The following is a 23,292-nucleotide window of genomic DNA, read 5'->3' as shown; positions in this document are numbered from 1 at the left end:
TACAGTCTGGAAAAAAACTTAACATTGGTGGGACTGGAACAGCGCCTGCCTGCCTGAGAGAAAAGAGAGGAGAGAGAGAGATGTGCAAGGGCTACTAGCCTATCTCAGATTAGTGTGCGTTTTGTGTGTCTGTGTGTGCGTGTGTTTATTATTGGCCCTACTGTTCCAATACGGGGGGGGGGGGGGGGGGGGGGGGGGGGGAACGACATCTGCTCGGATAATCTTTCCTGCCTACTAGCCCGATCACATTTATGTCACAGCCTCTAGTCTCCGACCGTAGGTCAAACGTTGTTGTTTCAGTTTCTTTTAAGTGTGTTTCATCATTTTGAACTGAAATTGTTGAGCATAATCCGATACAAACAAATCTTCCTGCAGTATATTCACTCTAATTTATACAAGTAAAAAGTTACAGTTACAGACGGATGATTATTAATCAAGGTACTTTTTAAAATGATTTACTTAATGAACTATTGTTGTAACAGCTTCAGATGGTAAAGCTTGTGGAATGAACTTGTTCCTCTGGAGATTTGGAATGAAAGGATTGCATCAGAAACTTGTTAATAAACTCTTGTAATCAAAGCATGATTTTTTAGCCTATGAAATGTGCAATTATCAAACTGTATGTGAAAGAAAAGTGACATGAAAATCCATAAATTTGTGTTTATGTTATTAACTTCAACAATAATAACATAAACTCAAGTCTCAGGAAGTGAAAAGTGTTTAAGTTTATCAAACCAGAGAAAAAGAGAAGAAGCTTAAACACAAACCAGTTTTTAACACCTTACTTAATGAAAAAGAATGATAGTAATTCTTTTAAAGAATACAAGAAAAGTATGACAGAAAAACTCCATTAAAAAGTTAAAGTCCATATATTTATCATAGAAACAGTTACTATAAATGTACTTTTAAATAACTATCAAGTCTGCAAGTTAGAAGTAAAAGTAAGAAAAACTGTCCTGAGGAAGCTGCTCAAATTCAGCAACATCATTATAGCACCCTAGCCCAGATTGTTCCTGTATAAAACAGCTTTTTACAGCCTATTTCAGTGTATTAATACTCAAATAGATCAGTTGTATCTGTTTATCATCCACCTCAATGCACGCTCCACCCGTTTGCTCTGAAAAACCCAGTTCCCCTGGTTAAAAACTGAAAACACAATCTGTCTGCAGGAATGAAACTGCAGCAGATGGTGAGGTTTTCCATGGGCTCATGCTCTTTTTAATTAATGGAATGGAGATTAGAGGGCATTTTCCCTGGATCATTAGTGAACAGAGGAATTAAGACATTTTGTGAGAAATAATCCCAAGGCTATCCATGTGATGCACATGTGGTTTTCTCTCAGTGGTCATATTGACCTGCTTTTCACAGCCTAAGTGCATGGCATCACTTACGCAGTGCAGAAACTAAGTAGCTGGGATAAGGGGACACAACCACCACATTTAGGGATCAAAAATACAAAAGAGATTATCTCTCTGTCACTCTCTTGCTCTCTCTCTCTCACACACACACACACACACACATGCACATACACTCTCTCTCCCTCCGTCATTCTCTCACTCAAGGGCAAAAGTAGGATATCAATCCCTTTGTCTTTAACTACTTTCCAGCTTTAAAACTGTGGGATTAGGTTAGGTTAGCCTATATTCTGCAGCTTCTAACACTTAATCGGTTTTAGCTGCAAACAGTATTGTGCATTCTGCTTAAATGGTAAAATGTCTGTCATGTAACATGTTCTGAGTGCAACTAATTATTTTGAATTTCATTTAACCCCTTGGAAAACATTGCAGATGTTCTGCACCACCTGGTATGAAGAGCCAAAAGCAAACTGACAGGGATGACTTCTCGCATGATTGATAGCTATGGTTATGAAGTAAATTCTAACAATTATTCTCCCCTTTGTATCCGTTGCCACATAGTAGCCTTTACATTTCCAGTTTTTGCAGCCATGCTGTAGGAACTGTTTTATTATAGTATTAATATAGACAGTCTTGTGAAATGGGTAAAGGTTGTGATCCTGGCCTTGAGAGAGTATGTGCCTACATTCACATGTGGGTTGGTCAGAAACAAAGTGATGGTTTGAGTTTATCAAATGCAATCAGTAGAACAAATAACATTAACAGAAAAAAAGGGATTTTGGCTCCACTTTGGGTATTCCATCTGTAAACATAGATTTTCATTAATAAATTAAGCAATTCAATAGTCTGCAAAAAGTCCATTTGGATATTACCTCTTGCGCTTGGTTGATCGTGTTCATTATTAAAGTCTCTGTTGCACCAAGAAAATGTTGTTCTCTTTTTCTTCAGAGTAGAGAAAAATCAGAGAATGAAAGGAATTGGAGGAGATGAGATTTAAAGTCTGTTGTCCTAGATTTTTACAGAAATTGTTAATTAAGATGAATTAATAGTAAAATAGATAGTAAAAGTAATAATAAAATGAATAGAGCCAGTATTTTGATATTCATCCTTATATTAATATTTTGTTCACAGGTGTGACCTCTGACATTAAACACAGATTGTGTCTAAGCTGTCTATAAAACAGCTCCACTTTTATGTGAATCTACCCTTCTCCCAGCCTTCAACCAATTTACAGTAGCAGCACATGGGCTTTCATGAGGTCATCACCTGCATTATTAAACTAAGCTCAATGTGTTTGTTGAAACTTGACATAAACATCAGAGGAAAGAGGAGCAGGTAAGAGCAGAGTTGTTATTGGAGTTGTCACGTGAGAACCTTCTGACAGTGATAGTTGGCCCAGAAAACCTCTAGAATCACTAACATTAAATACTTGTCTGGGCGTCCCGCAGCCACAGGAGGGTGGAAAGGCAGAGTCAGTGGTGAAAATAACCTGTTTATTATTCTGTCTTATTTCCATTTCATATCAATTTTATATCTAGACAAGAACCATAAATAATCATATTTTTCCCATTTATAAATGAATGTGTGCATGAGGCAATCACTACCTCACTGAACAGTGACGTTATGACATTTCGTGTCATGTCATGCGTGCAGTCCACGGAGGGAATAAGCTGATCATCATATGGGAATATCGTGCTGAATCTTATATGCCCATTATAAACTGGTGCCCTATATAATGGGTTTATATTAAGTATTTAACAGCTTTATTACATTGATTTTCTATGCTTTCTACTTCAATTATAAGCCATATAAGCCATAGGTTCACAATTTTTCATGTGTGTCTTAAGACAATAGTCAGGTGCCAATATGAATATCAAAAGAGGTTTTGCTCTCTGTCATTCATCCTGCTCATATTGACCATTAGAAGATCCCCTCCAAATGTGCTTATAATGTAAGTGATAGGGGACCAAATCCACTGTTTTCACCAGGTTTTGAGCAAAAGTGTATTTAAAAGTTTATCTGATGATAATGTGAGATAGATTATATAATATTCAGCCATATAACTTAGTCAACTTAGCTTCAAATAAACTTTTAAATTCATTTTTGCATGAAAGGAGGCCTGTGAATTTTGTCCCCCATCACCTACACTGAAGCATTATGAGGGGATCTCTTAATAGCCAGTATGAACAGGTTGTGAAAAATCCTCCTCCAGCATGACACTAGCTTTTTATCTAGCTCTTTAATTCAAGACTTTACACAACCTGGCAATCCAAAAGTTGTTCTTGTTGATGGCTTATAACTGGTTTCTAAAGCATTAGTAAATGTTCATTAACTATCAATTAAGCCATTAATACCAGCTCATAAACTTTTTGTAAAGGGTGACTTATTAAAGAATGGTAAATGACTAGGTATTTACTTCAATGTGATACAGTTTCAACAAAAATATTGAAAAATTATGACCTTCACAAAGATGCACTTATATTGCAAAGCTTTTCCTTTGGATGACCTTAGATTCACATTATAGTGCCCAACAATGTATTTATTGTATGTATAGGTTCTGTAAGATCAATTCAAACTCAGGAATAAAACCCAGTCATCAAAACAATGAATTATAACTACCAGTTTTATTGAACACATTAGTAAGATAATAACCAATAGTAATGTGTGTCAGACATCAAATCTTCTGGTAAACCAACAAGTCCCTATACCTAAATGACAAAATAGGTTTTTGTCAGTGTCCTGTGCAATAACCCATATGATAACTATGTGCTTTCTGATCTTGGTTTAGTTTAGGACACTACTTAGTTAAGGTTAGGTATGACTGCTTTCATGACTAAAGATCCCAGACATGTTTAAAGACACTGAAAAATATTCTTCTTTGCATAATAATGTGTGTCTAATGTGGTTTTTCCATAAACAAAAGTTCAATTGCCTACTTAAAAATAAAATAGCATCTTCTCCCTATCGTTTATTGAAAATTTCTGAATCTATGTATATGCTAATATTTTTTTATTTGAAAAGTTTAACTGCTAGATGCAAGATGTCCCCTGAGAAGGCTCAGGTCCTTCAATATCTGCTACAAGATGCTCCACATGTTCTATCAGTCTGTTGTTGCGAGCATCATCTTCTATGCTGTGGTGTGCCGGTGTGAATGAATCAAAGCAAAGTTTGACTGAATAAACTCATAAAGAGGGCTGGGTCTGCCATTGGATCCAAGCTGGTCACACTGGAGGAGGTAGTGTAGGACAGAAAGCTGGCAAAACTGCTGGCGATCCTGGAAACCCCCTACACAACATGTCAGCCAAGCTAAAGAGCACTTTTATCAACAGAGTCATTCAACTGTGTGTAAAGGAGCGATGGAGGTCATTCCTGCCAGCTGCTATCAGACTCTACAACTCATCAGCCTTTGCCAGGCCAGCTGACATTGAACTGCTCATGGACTAAACTTGCCTTTATTATTTATTTTTAACACTTTGCTCTTTGCACATCAGGGACTGAGACATACCTTTTTATTTACTTATTCTAATCAATTTGCTCTTTGCACACTGGAGTGTTTGACTATATCTGGATGTTATTAATCTGCAGCACTTTATGCCTTCATCTTGTACCTTATTTATAACCAGACTCTCAGTCAATATTCCCACTTATCCATTCTTTAAATCTTAAATGCAGATTTAAGGTGAGCATAGAGAAATTTTGGCCCTCTAGTGTCATCATTTTGCAGTGAAGCTCAAACATCCAAGTGAAGTAACAACAAGAAAAATACTTTTGAGCGCAGGGGGACTTTAAATTCAGGTACAAATCATGGTTTATGGTTAATGAAAGATCACCATGATCAATAGACAATGTGACTATTGGCAGGATAAAGGATGCTTCCACTGTCTGTGATGATAACGTTTCACGCTTTTTACTCCCACCCTGACCTTATCCACATACTAGTGGTTGCTATTAAGAAGTCATCAGAGTAATGACTACAAGCACACATCAACAACAGACAATGAGGACAATATTGCATATGAGGAAGACAGTGTCTCTTGAAATGCAGACTCAGAGATTACAGAGCAATTCAGGTCACCGCCAGATATGGATAGACTGAACAACTACTCCACCAACAAGCAGATGTCTCTGAGATACAACACACCAACAGTATGCATCAATAGAGAGGCTGCTCAGTCTGTGTAGCATGGTCTTCTTTCCCAAGAGAACAGACTGTTAGACAGCCAATTTAAGAAGCTTCTCCTCTCTTGCTATGATCATTACGTTGCAGGAGAGGAGAGGCAGACTGCAGACAGCAGCTGAGATTACTCTTGACTGAGTTTGACCTGTTATGTGTTGACATCTATCACAAAGGCTTGATATTTACATTTCAAGGCTTTTCAGTGTTTTTGCAATGTAATAAACAAAATCCCAGATGTCATATTATCATTTTCACTTGCCACTTTTGATAATATTTAAAAAAAAAAAACAACAAAAAAACTTTGAAAGTTGAAAATATTGCTCATGACATTCTTATTTTATCATCACAAAAATATGACAAGGGATTAATACAAGGTTTAAAAATTAGGAAAATAATTATAGCAGTTTCACAGCAATAAAAATAGCTTAGTATAAGGTACTGTTTTAAACTAAATGTTTAGCCCACCAAATGTGGGCTAAACATTTAGACATTGGTGCAACTGCCAGTAGCACAAAGTCAGTCTTATGCTGTGTTCCAGTTCTATATTTTTTAACAAATAAAAAAACAAAAACAAGACAAGAATTACAAATAAAATGAACAGTAAACATATCCAGCAAACTCTCAATAAATTATGTCTCATAAACATAAATAAATATGTCTGAAAAGGAGTAGGAAGAAGTATACACTTATATGGCCGTACCCCTTCTCCGTAACTCAAACAATCACATATTACAAGGCATTATTATTTTTGGATTAATTGATTGATCATTTAGTGTCAAGAAATTGTGAAAAATGCCCATCGCAAGGTGACATTTTCATATTTGTTCAGCCAACAGACCAATAAACCCCGAAGCTATTCAATTTACAGTCATATAAAACAGGGAAAAGCAGCAATTTCTGACATTTGAAAAGTCAGAACCAGTAACATTTTTCAGGTTTTGCTTGTAGATCAACTTATCGATTAACTGACAAATTGTTTGAGGTCTACATTCAGCAATGGTGTAAGAAGTATTCAGATCCTTACTTGAAAGGCCTTTTACACCTATGGTAAATCCACACAGGTAATTTAAATTATTTTGGCTAATTAGACCACCTTCAGTACATGTACAAAGGAGTTTTTATCAACAAATCTTCAAAGTGAACTGACTACTGAATCACCATTGTCGCTGACTGAATAGCTTTTAGCAGTTGAGCTCCCCTCACTGGTGACTGAGATCACTGTTGTCAGCTCCACTGGGATTCACAGTATGTTATCTCATTAAAGCATATTAAAAGACTGCTAAAGCTACAGAAACAATATGAATCTGATAATTGTATCGTAAATAATACTAAACTTTTGTGCAGTGCTTGTATAGGCTGGTGTACAGAACTGAATGTGACAGCTTGCTTCTGTAGCAAGCAACTATAATAAACTGAACATACTACTGAACTGAAGACATCAGAGTCGGCACTGGACGTGGAGTCATAAGAACAGTGATGTGTTCACTTACTGTTGTAAAGTACATTTGAACGCTGATGTGTTCACTTAGTTATGTAGGTACTGAAGTGTATTCGAATGGTGATGTAACCGTCAAGCTTAGGAAAAAAGTCAGTAACAACAAATTTTTGAGCTGAACTGAACAAAGAGATTTGAATCAGCAAAGTGATTCATGACTTCCACCTCTAGATCACTTATCAGGACTGCACCTGCACAGACTTTGCTTGATTGACATCTCTCTCAATAAAGTAGCCTGTGACCTCATGTAGCCTAATTCCAGTGCAGCTTTGTCCACCTTCCACCTGAACAGAAGTCTAATCAGCTACAGTTATTGAAAATACCTGTGTTGGTGCACAGAGCCTCTAAGTAAAAGTAGCAATAGGCCTTTTGGAGGACGTTTTGACATGTCACAGTAGGAAGACCACATCTGTAAATAGCCTAATACAATTAACTAATTTTAACCACTTTGTTTAGTGTTAGATAGCTTAATCTACAGGCATCATAATGCATCATATTTTACAATCATATGTTTTGTATGTAAAACTTTCATCAGCAAAGTAATTAATCTAGCTGTCAGATAAATATTGTGGAGTAAAAGTACAATATTTGCCTCTGAAAATGTAATGACTCAAAGACATGTTTTAAGATGTATGTAAAATGTTCTACTTTGAATAACAATTTGTGTCTGATGTTTTTTTCACAAAAAAGTTCAGTTATCTTGTTAAAATCCTTAAAATGACACCTACTCCTTCTCCCTCATTAAAAATCCAGTATCTATTAATGAGATTAAATAATTTTTCATCTCATTAATTTAACACCACACTTCTCCTACTTCACTGTAAAGTCTATTCTCAGTGTTTGTGCGCTGGAGGCTTCAAGTTTAAACATCACACTTGTGTAAGTTGAATATTGGACCAGGATTGGCTTCCAAAATATTTGTGACATCACAAATCATGCTGCAGGCATACCCCTTAAAATTGGATTTTCCATGAGCACAAAGAAACTCCACTTTCGGCAGATTAATATGAAAACAGCCTTCTAGTGTCCAACTCTTCACATACATCATTCTGCACAGTGAAGCTCAAACATCCAACTGTAGGAACAAAAAGAAAAGCATAATTTTGAGTTTGTGTGTATGTGGGTGGGGGTAAAGTAGCCTATTAACAGCTCAAAATCGTATCGTATGCTACTTAATTGTGTAGGCTACTTAATGACATTGCTCCACTAGGATAGTGATGTCAAACCTTGTCAAAGATCGCCATCTATACTGTATATCTTTAATAGTCTCCACAGTTTGACATGCTATGTTTTGTGTGGCGTTTTATTGCACAGGTCTTCCGTGCAGGTGGGCGTGGCCCAATTTAAACTTTCTTCAGACCGCGCTTCATCGGTACAAAACCGGCGCGTGCGGTAAGTCAGCAGCCAGCCATATTGTGTCGCATTAGCTTGCTAATGTCAAATATGCACAAAAAGTTTTCGTGTTACACAAAGTTTACACCAGCAGTATGGAGGAGGACTCAGTTGGGGCGGAAGGGAGGAGGAAAACAGGCGGACTTCAGATACAAACAATGCCAGCAAAGCTAACTTCTCGGCGGCTAGCAATTAGGCAGGTGAGGCCCGTTTAACCCCTCACCTATGTTCCCACAGGCTGCTACTGTTGCAGGCGTTGGGTTATTTTGGAGTTGTCTAAGCACCCAAAGTCTACAGCATACCCAGTAGGTTTATACCATACTAAAACGATGACCATTTTTGAGTGCATGGTATAATGACAGAGACTGGCTAAGGCAGTTCATAAAGATATTGTTTTGCCTGTCATCACTTCAGTGAGTTACTGTTACTGCGCCAGCAGAAGTAAGTTAGTGGACCTAGCTTTCACTATAACTTCCTCAAACGTGCTGTGACTGTAACTGCACTGCTACATGTGAAAGCTTCTTTTCCCTTACTTTTTTCATATTTTCACTGAATATAGATGAGCCATGCCACACCTATGGAAACATATGTCCCATATAATACAGCTGACCCTCCAGAGAGACCTTACCTGCAGGCAAGGATATTATGATGTTATCCTGAGACTGTCCATGCCTGCACTGCCTCCTCCAGGTATTTTAATGGTGAGTAAAGCCGTTTTTAAGCCGTTGCATTGTTGGGTCTCTGTAGTGCTGCAGGTTAATATGTGCTTCACATTAATTTGCCACATGATCTGCTTTTCTGTCAAAGTTGGCGCTGTCTGTGGTGTTGAATCCTTGATGTAATAATAAGTCAGTGGTGTATTGGGTATGCACAATGTGTTTGTGCAGGATTTGTTTGTCAATTTTGGTTTCGTCACAGTGCCCTTCATAGAAGAGCAGTCTGGTAATTCCTCCTTGTTCAACAGCCTCTGAGGTTACCCATTAATCTTTTTGAAACTTTAATGTGTGTCCTTCTGTGGAAGTATACTCAGTTGCCAGTTTATTTTCTACATTTACTGAAAACCTATGCAGTGTAATACATTATAGCTGTGCAAGAAAATACTATACTCTACTAAAAGGTAATTAGTCTACCCTCATTATTATAATAAATGGGGTTGGACAAATCATACAAACACCTCTCAGTATAACACAGTACAGATCAACAGCACCACAAATTATAGAGTCTCTAAAAAGACCACACACATGATTCAGCACCTCTTCAAAACAGTTCAAACAAAAACCGAACATTATAACCTAGATGAAGGTGTGATTTATTACAAGGCTGGTGTATTAGACTGCATTAGCTCGAACCCATCGGCCGGCTGGGGCCCTTCTGTGCTTCCTCCCACATACCAAAAACATGCCGGTTAGGTTAATTAGTGACTCTAAATTGCCCGTAGGTGTGAATGTGAGTGTGAATGGTCGTCTGTCTCTGTACTATATGTTAGCCCTGTGATTGACTGGCAACCTGTCCAGGGTGTACCCCGCCTCTTACCCAATGTCAGCTGAGATTGGCCCCAGCTCCCCTGCAATGCGCAAGAGGATAAGTGGTGAAGAAAATGAATGGATAGTTTTGGCTAGGTGTAAATTAAAAACCGTCAACTGAATGCAAATCTGAGGCCTGATCACATTTGCTCTGGCTCAGACTGTGAAAACTGTGTCCCTTACTGTGAGGCTTTAAAGCTTGTTTTGTCCTTTGTTGTTGAATTTCTAATCCTTAGACCCTGCACACTTAAAACATATCTGTCTTCTCCATGTTTTTAATGACTTTAAATCTACTTGTGAACTATGCTGTAAATGTCTGTATTTTAAGCCATTTACACAATAATACATGGGCTCTGCTTTGCTTTGTTGGTTCATATACCATCTTGGTTCTTGTGCTGATTTATTCTCAGCATTTAACTTTTTCTTGCATTTCAGTATTTTATTCACATTTTAGTACAGAACCCTCCTTTTTTATTTTTGGCCCCTTCTATTTCTCCTGTCATTGTGTATTATCACAAACTTATTATTATGTCAGCCTTCTGAAGAGTGCACTCCTCTTGTGTCAGACAATCAATAACTGACAATTATTAACCAAAAGTGTTGTCTTTTTTTTCCTCGCTTAGTTTTGGGTCTGCTGAGGGTTATCATCCCGTCAGCCATATAGCTTTCATGTCTCAGAGGTATGACTAGTCACCTTGACTCATTCATGTCAGTGTTTCAAAGTAAACAAACTAAGGGCCAAGATAGTCAACAAAGGGTAGGGTAAACCTGGACTGCTACTACACACAAACATATAAACACAGATTAATAAAACACAATGAGCCTAATACAAGAAGCACTCGTTCAAACAGATTCATTCTCAAGATGCAGTACAAGTAATTTAAGAACATTTGTGGCATTCGTTAGTTTTCTTGTGCCTAGAATTTTCTCTCAGGTATGGCTTGAAGTGGTCCAGACCTGTTGTACGTGTGATGAATAGATCATCTCTGCCTGTCTTCACTGGGGAGAAACACTTGTTTGAATTATAATTATAATGCTTTAATGTGAATTAACTCTGTTTAAATATGATACCGACATTAACAAATTTAATGCATAATTATTCTGTTTACCATATTTTCATCATCATGAAAGGGTTTTTTTTTTTTTTTTTTAGATTTTATGATTTTTATGGCCATATTTTGGCACAGCAACTTCTACATTTCAGTAGTTGCTAGGAAACTTCTCTCACTCTGACAGCTGCCTCTGTGTCTCTCTGCAGCTTTCTGTCCAGCATCATCTTGTGTTGTAGCTGACAGTGTAATATCACCTGCAGACTATAATATTCTCTCCTCTAATATCTCTGTGACTGTCACATCCCTTGACCGCCTCCCACCATGGTGCACTTTCCTTTTAGAAAGATGTTTTTTAGCATCTAACTTCACGTCAAAGCATTCCCTCTTTATTTCTGTCACAGTGCAGAGCTGTTCTGATGACAAAGCAGCTGGATTCATATTTTCTAATTGTTTCAGATCCTCTACTACTGACACTCCTAAATTTGTTATGTATTTGTCTTCTGATTTCTGAAAGCAGGACTTCAAGCAGTGCTGTGTTTTTACTCTTTAGGAACTTTTTGTGAATGAAACTTGCCCACAAATGGAGTGGAACATGGAAACTTCTATGGCAACATTTAGGGGCATGGATTATGCTAATGATCACATCTCACGAATACGCACCTCATGAACAGGTTACATTCATCAGGCTGAAATAAGCGATTTACGACAAGTTCATGCAGTTAAGAGAGTTTGGTGAATCTGACTTGAGTTTTGGGATAAAATACCAAAATGTTCTTGCTTCTTGTGCAGTGAACACGGACTTTTATAGCTTTCACAAAATGCATTTAAATGTTATTTGAATCATGATCATAGCTATTGGAAATAGATTGTAACAAAAGAGATTTTGTGGATTTTTAATTCAGTCATCCCTCAAGTAACACATCTTTCTCATCAGGGGCCTGTATCACAAAAGTTTGCCAGCTATCTTTGAGTTCAACTTTAGGTATCACAAAAGTTGCTTGCTTTTAACAGGGGTAGAGATCACCATGGCAACCTTTGCTGCATGGCTAACCTGCTCCAGAGCTAATTAGATGAAAACCTGTCAACAGCCCACCTACTGACCAGTCAGATCACAGGAAAAATTGATTCATCATTCCAACAGGATCCTGATATGCACATAGGTACTGAGTTTACAAAAAAGTGACTAGTAATAAAGAGCAGTAGATATTTTTATAGATCAATAGAATCACTGTTCCAGGCTTTCCCGTCTGGGTGTAAAACAAGGCTTCTAACAAACTGATGGACAGTTTACCATATTAAATACAAATTTAGGGACCATTATAACTGCATTTTAATTGCTATATTAATTGCTATTCTGTTCAGTCCTTTTGGATTGAATTTAACTGAACAGAACTGAGGACGTTGTGGTTGTTTGGTATGCACCTTAACCATTGAGCTATTGGGGCGCCCTACCAATTGTTGTCTTTTATTAGAAAAAAAATCCTGACACTATTAGTTCCCAGTAAATTATAAATGCAACATTTTGGTAAGATAGACCTTATCAGACATTAAAGGTGCAGTGTGTAGGATTTGGTGGCATCTAGTGGTGAGGTTGCAGATTGCAACCTCCCCACCCAAGCGTGTAGGAGAACCTACAGTGGCCTTGAAACTTGTGAAAAACACATAAGGCCCTCTCTATAGTCAGTGTTTGGTTGTCTGTTCTGGGCTACAGTAGAAACATGACAGTGCAACATGGCGGACTCCGTGGAACAGGACCCGCTCTTTATGTAGGTATAAAGGGCTCAGTGATCGAAAACACGATTCTTATTTTCAGGTGATTATACACTAATGAAACCGTACTTATGAATATTATATTCCATTTCTGCCAAGTCTGTTCTGCCACTAAATTCTACACACTGCACCTTAAACTTATTTTCCTCTCTGCATTTTCAGCAGAAGCAGCCTTACATCACTCAAGTACATCAAGTATTTTTATTGTATCAAAAAAACAAAAAAGAAAACGTACCATATACCACTGATCATGTTGAAAAAGCCAAACCTATTAATAGATATATATTATATTTCCCACCCTTATTTATGGCTTTCAAATATTTGGGTATTATTACTCAATTAACTTCATACAAAGTGCAGTATACATAAAAAAATGAAATCAAACCATTTAATTTGACCATGCTTTGCCTTTAAAATGGAACCAATTCTTCTTGGTACACTTGCACACAGTTCTTCAAGGTACTGAGCAAGTACATTGTTAAAAGAATCTTGGAGAACTTGACACAGTTCTTCTGTGGATTTAGGCTGTCTCAGTTGCTTCTGTCTCTTCATGTAATCCTAGACTGACTCAATGATGTTTGACATCAAGACTCTGTGGAGGAGAATCTGTTGCAGGACTTATTGTTCTTTTCTCTAAAGATGGTTCTCTATGATTCTGGTTGTATATTTGGGGTCATTGTCATTATGCAGTATGAATTTGGGATCAATCAAGACACGTCACTAATGGTATTGCACAACTGATAAGAATCTAAACATCTAAAGTGCTGAAAACCTTTGCACAGTGATGTATTTCACCTTGCTGTCCCCTTTTGCTGCTGCAATAATCTCATTTCCCCACAAGTGTCACTGTTTCATTTCATGTCACATTACATTCTCCACTCATGGTTCTGATGATGATGCTTGTAATTAAGAACTCTGTTAAATCTGGGTTTTCCTATCTGGCTTTGAGCACGTTCATGCAAAAGAGGCAGAGCCAGTTGATAACCAGCTTTGTGATTCTGGTAATGCAGGGCCATCAATGTTATGCACAGTGAAACCAGGTAACTCAAAGAGAGCCAGACTAAGTTAAACTTGCTTTGTGACACAGGCCCCTGGTGTCAGGTAATCATGATAACTGAAGCTGTCAGAGTGGTTGCAGTTAGTGCGGTGGCAATATTGGGTTATGGCACTTCACTATCATATCTTAACCATTATGCAGTAGTATATGCTGCTATTATGTTACATGGGCGGTCTCAGTAACTAAACAAGGTGCATTATCCCTTATCCTTGGGAACTGCATGCAAAAAACAAACAAAACCTTTTATTGTATTCTGTGTTTGTCTCTTTATGTTAAGCAAGGCCTTGGATAGCTAGTCTAAAACATTCTGCAAAACAATGTGTTTTTGACCCTTGCTTTCATCAATGATTCAGTTAGTACTGGTGATAAGAGGGAATACATTGCTATGTTTTGAAGAAAATTGCATTTTGTAAGATGTCCTGGCTATAATAAAAAGCTATATTCATATACCACAGAACAACAAGCTGATAAACACTATCCTAAACGTTACAAGAAGAACAGTTCAAGTTCAAGCTTGCAGACAAGCCATGTTGTAAAAATCTACAATTTAGTCATACTGCAGTAGTAAAAACAAACATGCAGTAAATCAAACAAAAAAGAAATAAAACATTAAAACATACAGTACATAGCAGATTAGTAAAATTTAAACGTGCCAAGATATATGGACTTGAGAGAATGCAATAACATGTTTTTATTATTGCATTATACTGTGAAAAAACAAAACAAAATCATTTAACATCTGTTGCAACAGAGAGGCAAGTGAATTAGGTGTTTTATAGTAAGTGACTCTTTTAAGAGGTCTGATAGTAAGTGGCTGAATTGCTTATTTTGACGTGTATGTTATACCTTAATGGCAATAAGACATCAAATTCCACCCATTTACTTTGCTATATAATATTTGCTTTTATCCAAAATGTCACTCCAGGCTTGACTTTAATGGTTTTTTATTATGAGCATTACATTATGTAATTTTTCTTTCAAACATGACAAATATGTGATTGATGATGACAGTAGATGTATCATCACCACCACTTCATGTAACGTTTCAAATTGATTTGTGTTTTAGTAGTCCTGTCTGCCTTGTCAAATGCAGACGCACTATAGCTATAACAATTTATCGTCTTATTTCCCATCATGCTTGGAAATGTGCAACCATTTTTATTTATAAAGTAAAGTCAGTGTGACAGGTTGGCCATTTCTGTCAACTGGTGCCGGACCCATATGTCTTCCCATATAAGGCCATACTCTTTAGTTCATTTCTCAAATTAAATTTTTTGAGTGGTAGTGCACAGAATAGAGGCCTAATATCAGAATGTCCCTCAGCAGTCACTGTTATATATCAAATATTATCAGTGTCAATGTATGTTCATTTGATTCATGTATGTAAGTGCTGTTTTGTGGTTGTTTTACACTTCAAGAATGAGATGACCATGACAGTCAGTTTCACTATGCAAGGAATGCAACATGAACTGTTACAGTGGACCTTATTGAACAAAAGTAGAAGCTTGGCAGTAGTGAAAAGTACAGGCATACTTTCCCCAAATAAATAAGGTTTAAAACCCTGTGCAGTGAAACATCATTATGTACTCCTCAGTTGACCAGTAAGCAGCAAGTTTCAGCCAGAGGACCTTGTGAATGAGACCCCTGCATCTGTCTTTAGCTCATATGCCAGTCACCATTAATGCTTGATGCACCAGCATGGCTTTTCCCTCTGCCTGACACTCACTTGTACTCAGTCTACCCTCAATTGCTGTCACTTGTGTCCTAAAGGCTGTCATCTCCACTTTGTGCTCCATTGCCACCATGTCTTCTCCACTGCTCTATTTTTCCCAGTTCAGTCAGGCTTGTGGCTGTTTGTCAGTAGAGGCTGATAGCCCAGTTATTTGGTTTAGCTGTCTGCCTCCCTGTTGCTCCACTACACTACATTTTGGCTCCAGTGAGACATTTCATTATCTATCAGTGCCTCAGACTGCATTTCTTATTCTACCTCATGCTCATTGTTTTGCTCATTTTAATGAACTAGTGTCATGCTATTTCGAAACATCTACACAGTTTATAGACACACATGCCTACAAACACTGTTTAGTTTTTAATTTGAATAAAAGCCCCTTAATATGCTCCATAAAGTGAGGTGGGATCTGTCAAGAATGCAAGGCAGAATCAAACCTGTAGAGGTCAGCATCTGTCTAATCTTTTTTCTAATGGAATATGGATAATATGTGGACAGAGTTTTATCAGTCTTCCTCTTCACAAGCTAAAACAATATTTTCACAGGGAAAATGCAGTAAATTTTGAGGATTTCTAAATATTTCTAATATGACACATACCAAAATAAATGACCGTTGCTTCTTCTTTCGTGACTGAATTCAAACGTCACGTTAATCCCAATGCTAGATCATTGATTCAACTTGTAATGTATGATTTACAGATTATCAGGTAAATCTAGCAATTAACTGATCTAGCTTTCAACTAACCTATCCACTAAGGTTATAGTACTCTGTCACTTTCCCAGCAGGATTTAATACATAATACTCAGTTCAGGAAATAATATTGTTGCAACATATTAATCCAATGTTCTTATGATTCATAAATGTTGGTTTGGGTTCTTGTTTAGAAAAAAAATCATTCTTGTTTCTTTTGCACAAAATAATCTTGTTGATTTATGAGTATTATAATTCAATGAACATATTCAGTGAAATTAAAAACAAACCATACAGCATAATATGACTTTGTTGGCATAGGCTGAGACTAGATTTAGATAATTTTTTAATAATTTTGATTTTTTTAGCAGCTGCACACCAAAATAATGAATATGTATGTGTCAGTTCTTGTTAGTGTCCATGTCATACCAGTGCCACTTTTCAACATAGTGATTCAAAAGCTTGATGATTATTTGGCAGAACTTGTCAAAACTAAAAGCCTTCTGGCAATTGGCATTTCTGAGTATAACATCCGTGATTAGTCATTGAAATGTGTCATTTAGAGATCTGAAACACTGAGTAGTGTATATGTACAAGGTGTACCAATCTATACAACATATCTCTCCCAAAGCTTCTCAACTTCCTCTCTGTATTTGGAGCACCTATAGGAGTGCTTCATCTAACCAATTATAATTAGCTGAAATCCCTCAATGTCAAAACATGCCAAAATGGATTAATATCTAAATTTGTAAATGTTCAATGCCTCAGGTAAAGCCTGTAACATATAAATTAATTACCACTCTTTGCAATTTAATTTGCATCAGAAAAGTGGCACATTTTCATGGCTGAATGCCAAACTAGTATATTTTCCAGATGTAGGCCTAGATTAACATTACATCGGCTAACTCTGAGTAACAGGAGCATCCCTCGTAGATACATACACAAATAGCGCATTTGACACGTGTGCTTGTAAAGGTCAGAGAGCAGGCTTGCCTCTACTGCAGCACTGCTGGACCAGTTTGGGCTTCAGTGCCTTGTTCAAAGGGAGTTCATAGTGGTGCTGTGTAATGTAGATGTAACATCAGTCACCCTCTAGTTCCTAACATAGTACACCTACAGGTTACTGCTACCAGAAATCAAATGGCAACCTTTCAGTCATCACTCGGCATCCCTACTTCTGGGCAAACCTGCTGCCCCAGGAGGGTTTTCGTTGCCAGTTGTCAGCAGGACTTTGGTTTTGAAATGTTGGTGAATAAAATAACAAACTCCTCTACCACTGTGTTATAAAGTGCATAGGTATTGCAGTCAAAGCTGATGCAAGGACTTAATTCTTTTTGCATTGTTATTGCATAGTACAAACAAATGCACAGGAAAACTGTGCTGAGCCAGGATGACATTGATATACAGTATCTACACTGAGGAGGTACCCAGTTTAACAACGATGTTCACAACAACACAACATGCTGCGTGGGTAAAAACTAGTTAGCAAGTGACAATTGACAGATAAATGGTTCGAAATATTCTGCTTCTGCTACTCTAAATAATAGTGGTATTGTCTAAACATAGACAATCCCAGGATCCCTATGTCTTGTATGAAAAAAACATTGTAACAACTGTAACAGTATCCACTTTAATATAATTTATTGCATAAAATAACACCCAGTTTAAAATAAATTCAAATTAACACATTTGTAATTTGGCATGTGGTGTCAGTTTAGGGGTACTTGAGCTCATCTACAGGGCTGTGGTGGTACTTCAGACAAAAAGGTTGGAAACTACTGGAGTGATGATAGAAAAAATTGAGCACAAAAATTGTATTAGAGAGACAGCCTTTAGATAAAAATAAATAGAGTAAGTTCAATTGGATCCATAATCTCACTGATACTATGCAGTGTTTCCCCTAGGTTGACTGCATTGGAGCCGGGGTGGGGGGGGTTGTTGTCATATGTGGGGGACATATGAAAAACTCAAGACAGAGACTCATCGGCTAGACATTTCTCCATTCTCTGTTAGACAGCGGCTGAGATTGACACTAAAATGAGAATTGCTGGTCCATCTTAAAAGTCAGTCCACCTGAAGTGAGCCTTGTCAAGTTAAGCTAACGCGTTGTTGCTAACTTCAGGGCTAACCCCCTTCGATAGGTGTGTATTTTCTTTGTCTTGAGGAGCTGCAGCATTTATTAACTGACAAACGGTCTGTACTGTACATTTACTGCCAGATTGACAACTTACTGCTAAACTTTTCCTCTGCTCAGCTCGCGTTCACGTCATGTTTCTGCTGCTCACCCTCGCCGCTCGCGCAATACACGCGCACATTTACACACACAAATCCACACACAGCCTTATTCCTTAACGGAGCTACGCTACTCTTGTACCTTTCACGTAGATGTCCTTTGAAGAATGAAGAGAGGGAGGATGACTAAAGAAAATCCACAATAACGTAGGGTGTTGCACAGTGTGCGAGTGAAAATCATTAGTAGCTTGTTGATATTAATGATCATCTGAAATTTTAGCAGCGGTGGTGCATCAGTCAATCAGTCTTATTTGTAACATGTAATCATATAAGGTACAAACAGAGTGCAATGTAATCCTGCCAGTTCCTTCAATTTGTAAATTAGAAAAAGTTTAAATAGAATAGGAATAGTAATAGAGATATGTTTATGATTTTGGGGTGGGGGGTGGAGGGGGTAGCCATAGGCAGTGACCTCATTTAGGATCCTAGTGGCCTGAGGGTAGAAGCTCTTCCTCTGCCTCTCAGTGCTGCCTGCTGTATCCAGTACCTTCTTCTCGACTGCAGCAGGGAGATAAGGCCGTTATCTGGGTGGTTTGGATCCTTAATGATTCTCCTAGCCTTATTTTTGCAGTGCCTGGTGTAAATATCCTTTAGGCAGGGTAGAGCGCCACCTATTGTATGTTCAGCCAAATGAACCACTCTCTGCAGGGCCTTGTGGTCCTGTTTGGTGCTGTTCCCATACCAGGCAGTGATGTTCCCTGTCCGGATGCTCTTGATGGTGCAGGAGTAGAAATTTGTCAGAATTTAAGGCAATACCTGGAATTTCCTGAAGCGTCTGAGGTGAAACAGTCTCTGCCTTGCCTTTCTCACCACTGAGACAGTATGCAGTGCCCAAGTCAGGCCCTTGGTGATGTGGACACCAAGGCACTTGAAGCTGTCCACTCTCTTTGCTTCTTCCCAAAGTTCACGATTAGCTCCTTAGTCTTGCTGACGTTCAGGAGTAGGTTGTTGTCCTGATAACAGCAGGTCATCCACTTCCATCAGGTAGACCTTTTCATTGTTACGTGTTGGAGTTGAAAGTGGCTACACATTTGTGTGTGTACAGGGAGTACAGCCGGGGGCTCAAATCGCAGCCCTGGGGTGCTCCGGTGTTAAGGATAAGGGTAGAGGAGGTGTGTCTGCCTACATTCACCACCTGGGGTCTGCCCCTCAGGAAGTCAAGGATTCACATGCACGGTGAGGTGTTTAATCCCAGGTCCTTGAGCTTTGTAACGAGCCTGCAAGGAACTATGGTGTTACATGCTGAACTTTAGTTAATGAACAGTAATCTCTCATAGCTCCCTTTTTTGTCCAGGTGAGATAGGGTGGTGTTAGGGGTGTGTCCCATTGATCAGTGGGGATGGTAGGCAAACTGTAGTGGGTCCAGTGTGCTGGGTAGTGAGGAGCAGATATAATCCTTGACCAGCTGTTCAAAGCAATTCATCACTACAGAGGTGAGTGTCATTGGGCGGTAGTTATGCGGGCAGGCTGGTCTTGTTTTCTTGGGCACAGGAATGATAGTGGACTTCTTGAAGCATGTGGGAATGACAGACTGAGCCAGGGCCATGTTGAATATCATTGTGAACACCGGCGCTAGTTGGTCAGCACATAGTTTGAAGACCTGCCCACTGATACCATCTGGTCCTGCTGCTTTCTTGGTGTTCACATGCTTGAAAGCCCTCCTGATGTCATGCTCAGAAAGGATGATAGGTTTGAAAGGTGCACCAGCCCAACCATTAACCTCTGCTTGCTGGCTTCAAATGACCTCAAAGTGAGCATAAAAGTTGTTTCGTTCACTTTCTAGAGACACATCAGCACTTGACGAGGAGGGGAAGTGGGCTTGTAACCTGTCATAGTTCTTAGACCTTGCCACGTGCATCTGGTATTGCCCTCTTGGAATTGTAGTTCCACTTTCTTGAGGCAGCTTGAGGCTGGAATGCACATGTACCTTCTGGCAGAATGTGCAAGAGTAAGCAGGGTGGCTGCATGGTTCTTCCACCAGGTAAGTGGGTCTTCAGAAGCACTTATCTCTTTCATTTGTTTGTAAAACAAGAATTCACTTGTAAGTTGATCAGCTGACCAGTTGACCAGGGGATGTGGAATGACCTGTCCCCTCCTCAGCCTCACCTGCCTCTCCTGACTCCTCCCTCTTCTCAAGCTTGATGGTGGACAGCAGGCTTTTCAAGTCTGTATTTCTTTTTTTTTGCCCCTCCTTGATCTTCCTGTTGCTGAGTTCAGGATTGTTGCAGTGTTAAGGACAGTGTCCAGCAGTCTGCTTTTATATTTTGCTGTGAAGCCTGTTCTTATTGTCTTTCTTGAGACATGAAAGACAAAATAAGAAGTTTGTCAGACAGGAAAATATTTTCCATTTCAGGGGCAGCACTGAAGACAACATAGGGTGCTTCTCTCTACTTAATCAATCTGTGAAGCTACATAGTGGGCCAGTGACCTTTCTAACAGTTTCTAGTGTTGCAATATCTGAGTCTCTGGGCATCAGGTGCCATGTCTTCCGATTTTCAGCCAAAACAGCACAGACAGCTTGTTGCTGCATGCAGAACCTGTCCACTGTCTCAAAGGTAGAGTTCCAGTGTGTAGGCTCATCGTGATTGAGCTTTTGCTCAGATAGCTTCAGGGTCTTCTGTTTCTCCTTCAAGCTCCTCATCATTTTGTTTGACTTGGAAAATGCAGGCAACATTGTCTGGAGCTTGGACAAGCATGTTGAGACACAGTCCAGGCCTATAGCCTTGCCTACAGCCAGATGAAGGTTATAGCCAAAACATGGTCTCCAAGTGTCAAATGCCTTTGTGTTAGACGCGTTGTCAGTGGTTATCCTGGCCGTTTTTGAGATGTCCACTCCCCATTTCTCAGACACCATCTCCTCCAGGGCTTCGTGGAGACTGGGATGTTCAGCTTTATATTTGGTTCATACATCACACAAACACCAGGACTGAGTTTCCCAGGATTCAGTTATAAACTGGATTGTGACCGCCATATATGCATCAACTGCCCTGCTCATCTACATGTCAGTGGTATAAGCGAAAAAAGGCTGGTGTGTGAGTTGTGCCTAAATAACATTCCTGGTCTCAGTGTACAGCTTTGGGGTTTCATTATACATAAAATAATTTCTCCTAGGCATGTAATGTTTTCTGTCCAACTGCTGCACAAGGTTCTGAATTGACTTTTCTCAACTCTGTACATTGGCACCTAATCAAGACAGATAAACTCAGCTACTGCTTTGTTCAATCTTCTCACGTCTTTTGAATCTTTATCATACTTTCTATGGTTTTCAAACACAGCTGGATGGGAAGGCTGCCTCAACTGGGTGGTTGCCGATTCTGTTGGCATCTGTTTGTGTGTCTGGGGGGGGGGGGGGGGGGTGGATAAATTATGCTAATGTTTCAATACTTTAAAATTTCAGTTTTCAGTTTAATAGTTTATGTAGATTGCAAACTGCTTTTGAGAGAGCCAGTTCTCATTAATTGTAATTTTTAAATCTAATTTGACTAAACAGAAAAAATAGAGAATGCTCTCAGTAGAGCGCAGACCTCCGCCAAGGAGGTGTATTGAGTCATTTGTGTTCAGTCTGCTTTAGTGCACTACTGTTTGTAGTGTACAGCCTAATAATCCTGGGTTTAAGCTTCATCACCATGAAATGCCAGACTTAGTTAGTCACTTATGTTTATTATTTTCATGTTCAATAAAATTGTAGTTTATGTGCTGTTAAGTGTTTTTTTTTTGTTTGTTTTTTCATACATGTTTGTGTGCTTTTGACAATGAGTTAGTGCATTTATGACATTAATAATTGGATTATTGTTAGTGATACACAATAATGTGCTCCAGTTGGATCCACATGGAGAGCTGGGGCTAGCTGGGAGGCTAGGGGAGGCTAGCTGGCTGTGCTTCCCTCCAGCCATGCTGCACCTAATGCTCTGAGCCCCAGTTTGTTATTCCAGTTAAAGTGGGAGGAAGTAGTGGGTCTGTCGGGCAGCCGAGTTAAGTGGAGCCAGTGGGGTGGTGCTGTGTTTGGCTGCACAGATAAACACCTTGGCCGACAGGATGTACCACTCTGTTTTGAAAATACTTCTTTTTGGTTTATAACGATGGTTGGCAATCAGCGTATTAGGTGCATTACCGCCACCTGGAGAAGAGGACCAGAGATTAAATCCTACTCATTAATCCTGTCTGTCTCATAAACTCAAAGAAAACTCTACTGCTCCACCCACTTGGCGGGTTCATTAAATTTTAATGCTGAGCTCCTGAATTCCAGTCTTCCTAAGTTCTTCCTTCATATATTGTCTTTTTTGATCACACTTAGTACAGTCTGTGATCTACGATTGCATGCATAATGCAGTGTTTCCCCTGTAATAGAACATGCCTTGCGGGCTGCCAGGCCAATAAGAACCCCCGCCAGAACAAATTTTTTTTTTCAATGCCAAAAATAACGCTGAATACCCATTCATTCGCAAATCAATAGTGATTGGGAGCCTCTGAGCAGTGCTGTTTCGAAACATGAGTTAACGACTGTTGTTGCCTTGGAAACTGCAGGTAGCGTAACTCCTTTTTAAGGAATAGGGCAGTGCGTAAGCTAGTGAGTGGTTAAGCGAGAGAGCGAGCGGCCAAAAACTGACGGTGAATGTGAGCGCAGCAGAGGAAAAGGTTGTAGTAAATTGTCAGTCTGGCAGTAAATGTACAGTACAGGCTACAGTGTCAGTTAATAAATGCTGCAGCATCCCAAGACCAAGGGGGAGGAAGGGGGTTAGCTCAAAAGTTAGCAACAGTG

At 38.9% G+C, this 23,292-nt stretch overlaps 1 protein-coding gene across 13 annotated transcripts in view; it reads left to right on the top strand.

The window, feature by feature from the left end:
- The first annotated feature begins 8,425 nt into the window (after nt 1-8,425).
- pcdh1a (protocadherin 1a) overlaps nt 8,426-23,292 on the top strand; it is a 223,645-nt gene continuing 208,778 nt past the window's right edge. For all 13 annotated transcript variants that reach the window (XR_006099480.1, XR_006099481.1, XR_006099482.1 and 10 more), the window contains exons 1-2: nt 8,426-8,619; nt 8,979-9,120. The gene's annotated coding sequence lies outside the window, so the exon portion shown is untranslated. The remainder of the gene's footprint in view (nt 8,620-8,978; nt 9,121-23,292) is intronic.

Source organism: Thunnus maccoyii, chromosome 13 (genome assembly GCF_910596095.1).
Source record: "Thunnus maccoyii chromosome 13, fThuMac1.1, whole genome shotgun sequence".
Classification (NCBI taxonomy): domain Eukaryota; kingdom Metazoa; phylum Chordata; class Actinopteri; order Scombriformes; family Scombridae; genus Thunnus; species Thunnus maccoyii.
The sequence above is the reverse complement of the archived record's forward strand: the minus strand, read 5'-3'. Positions and strand labels throughout refer to the sequence as shown.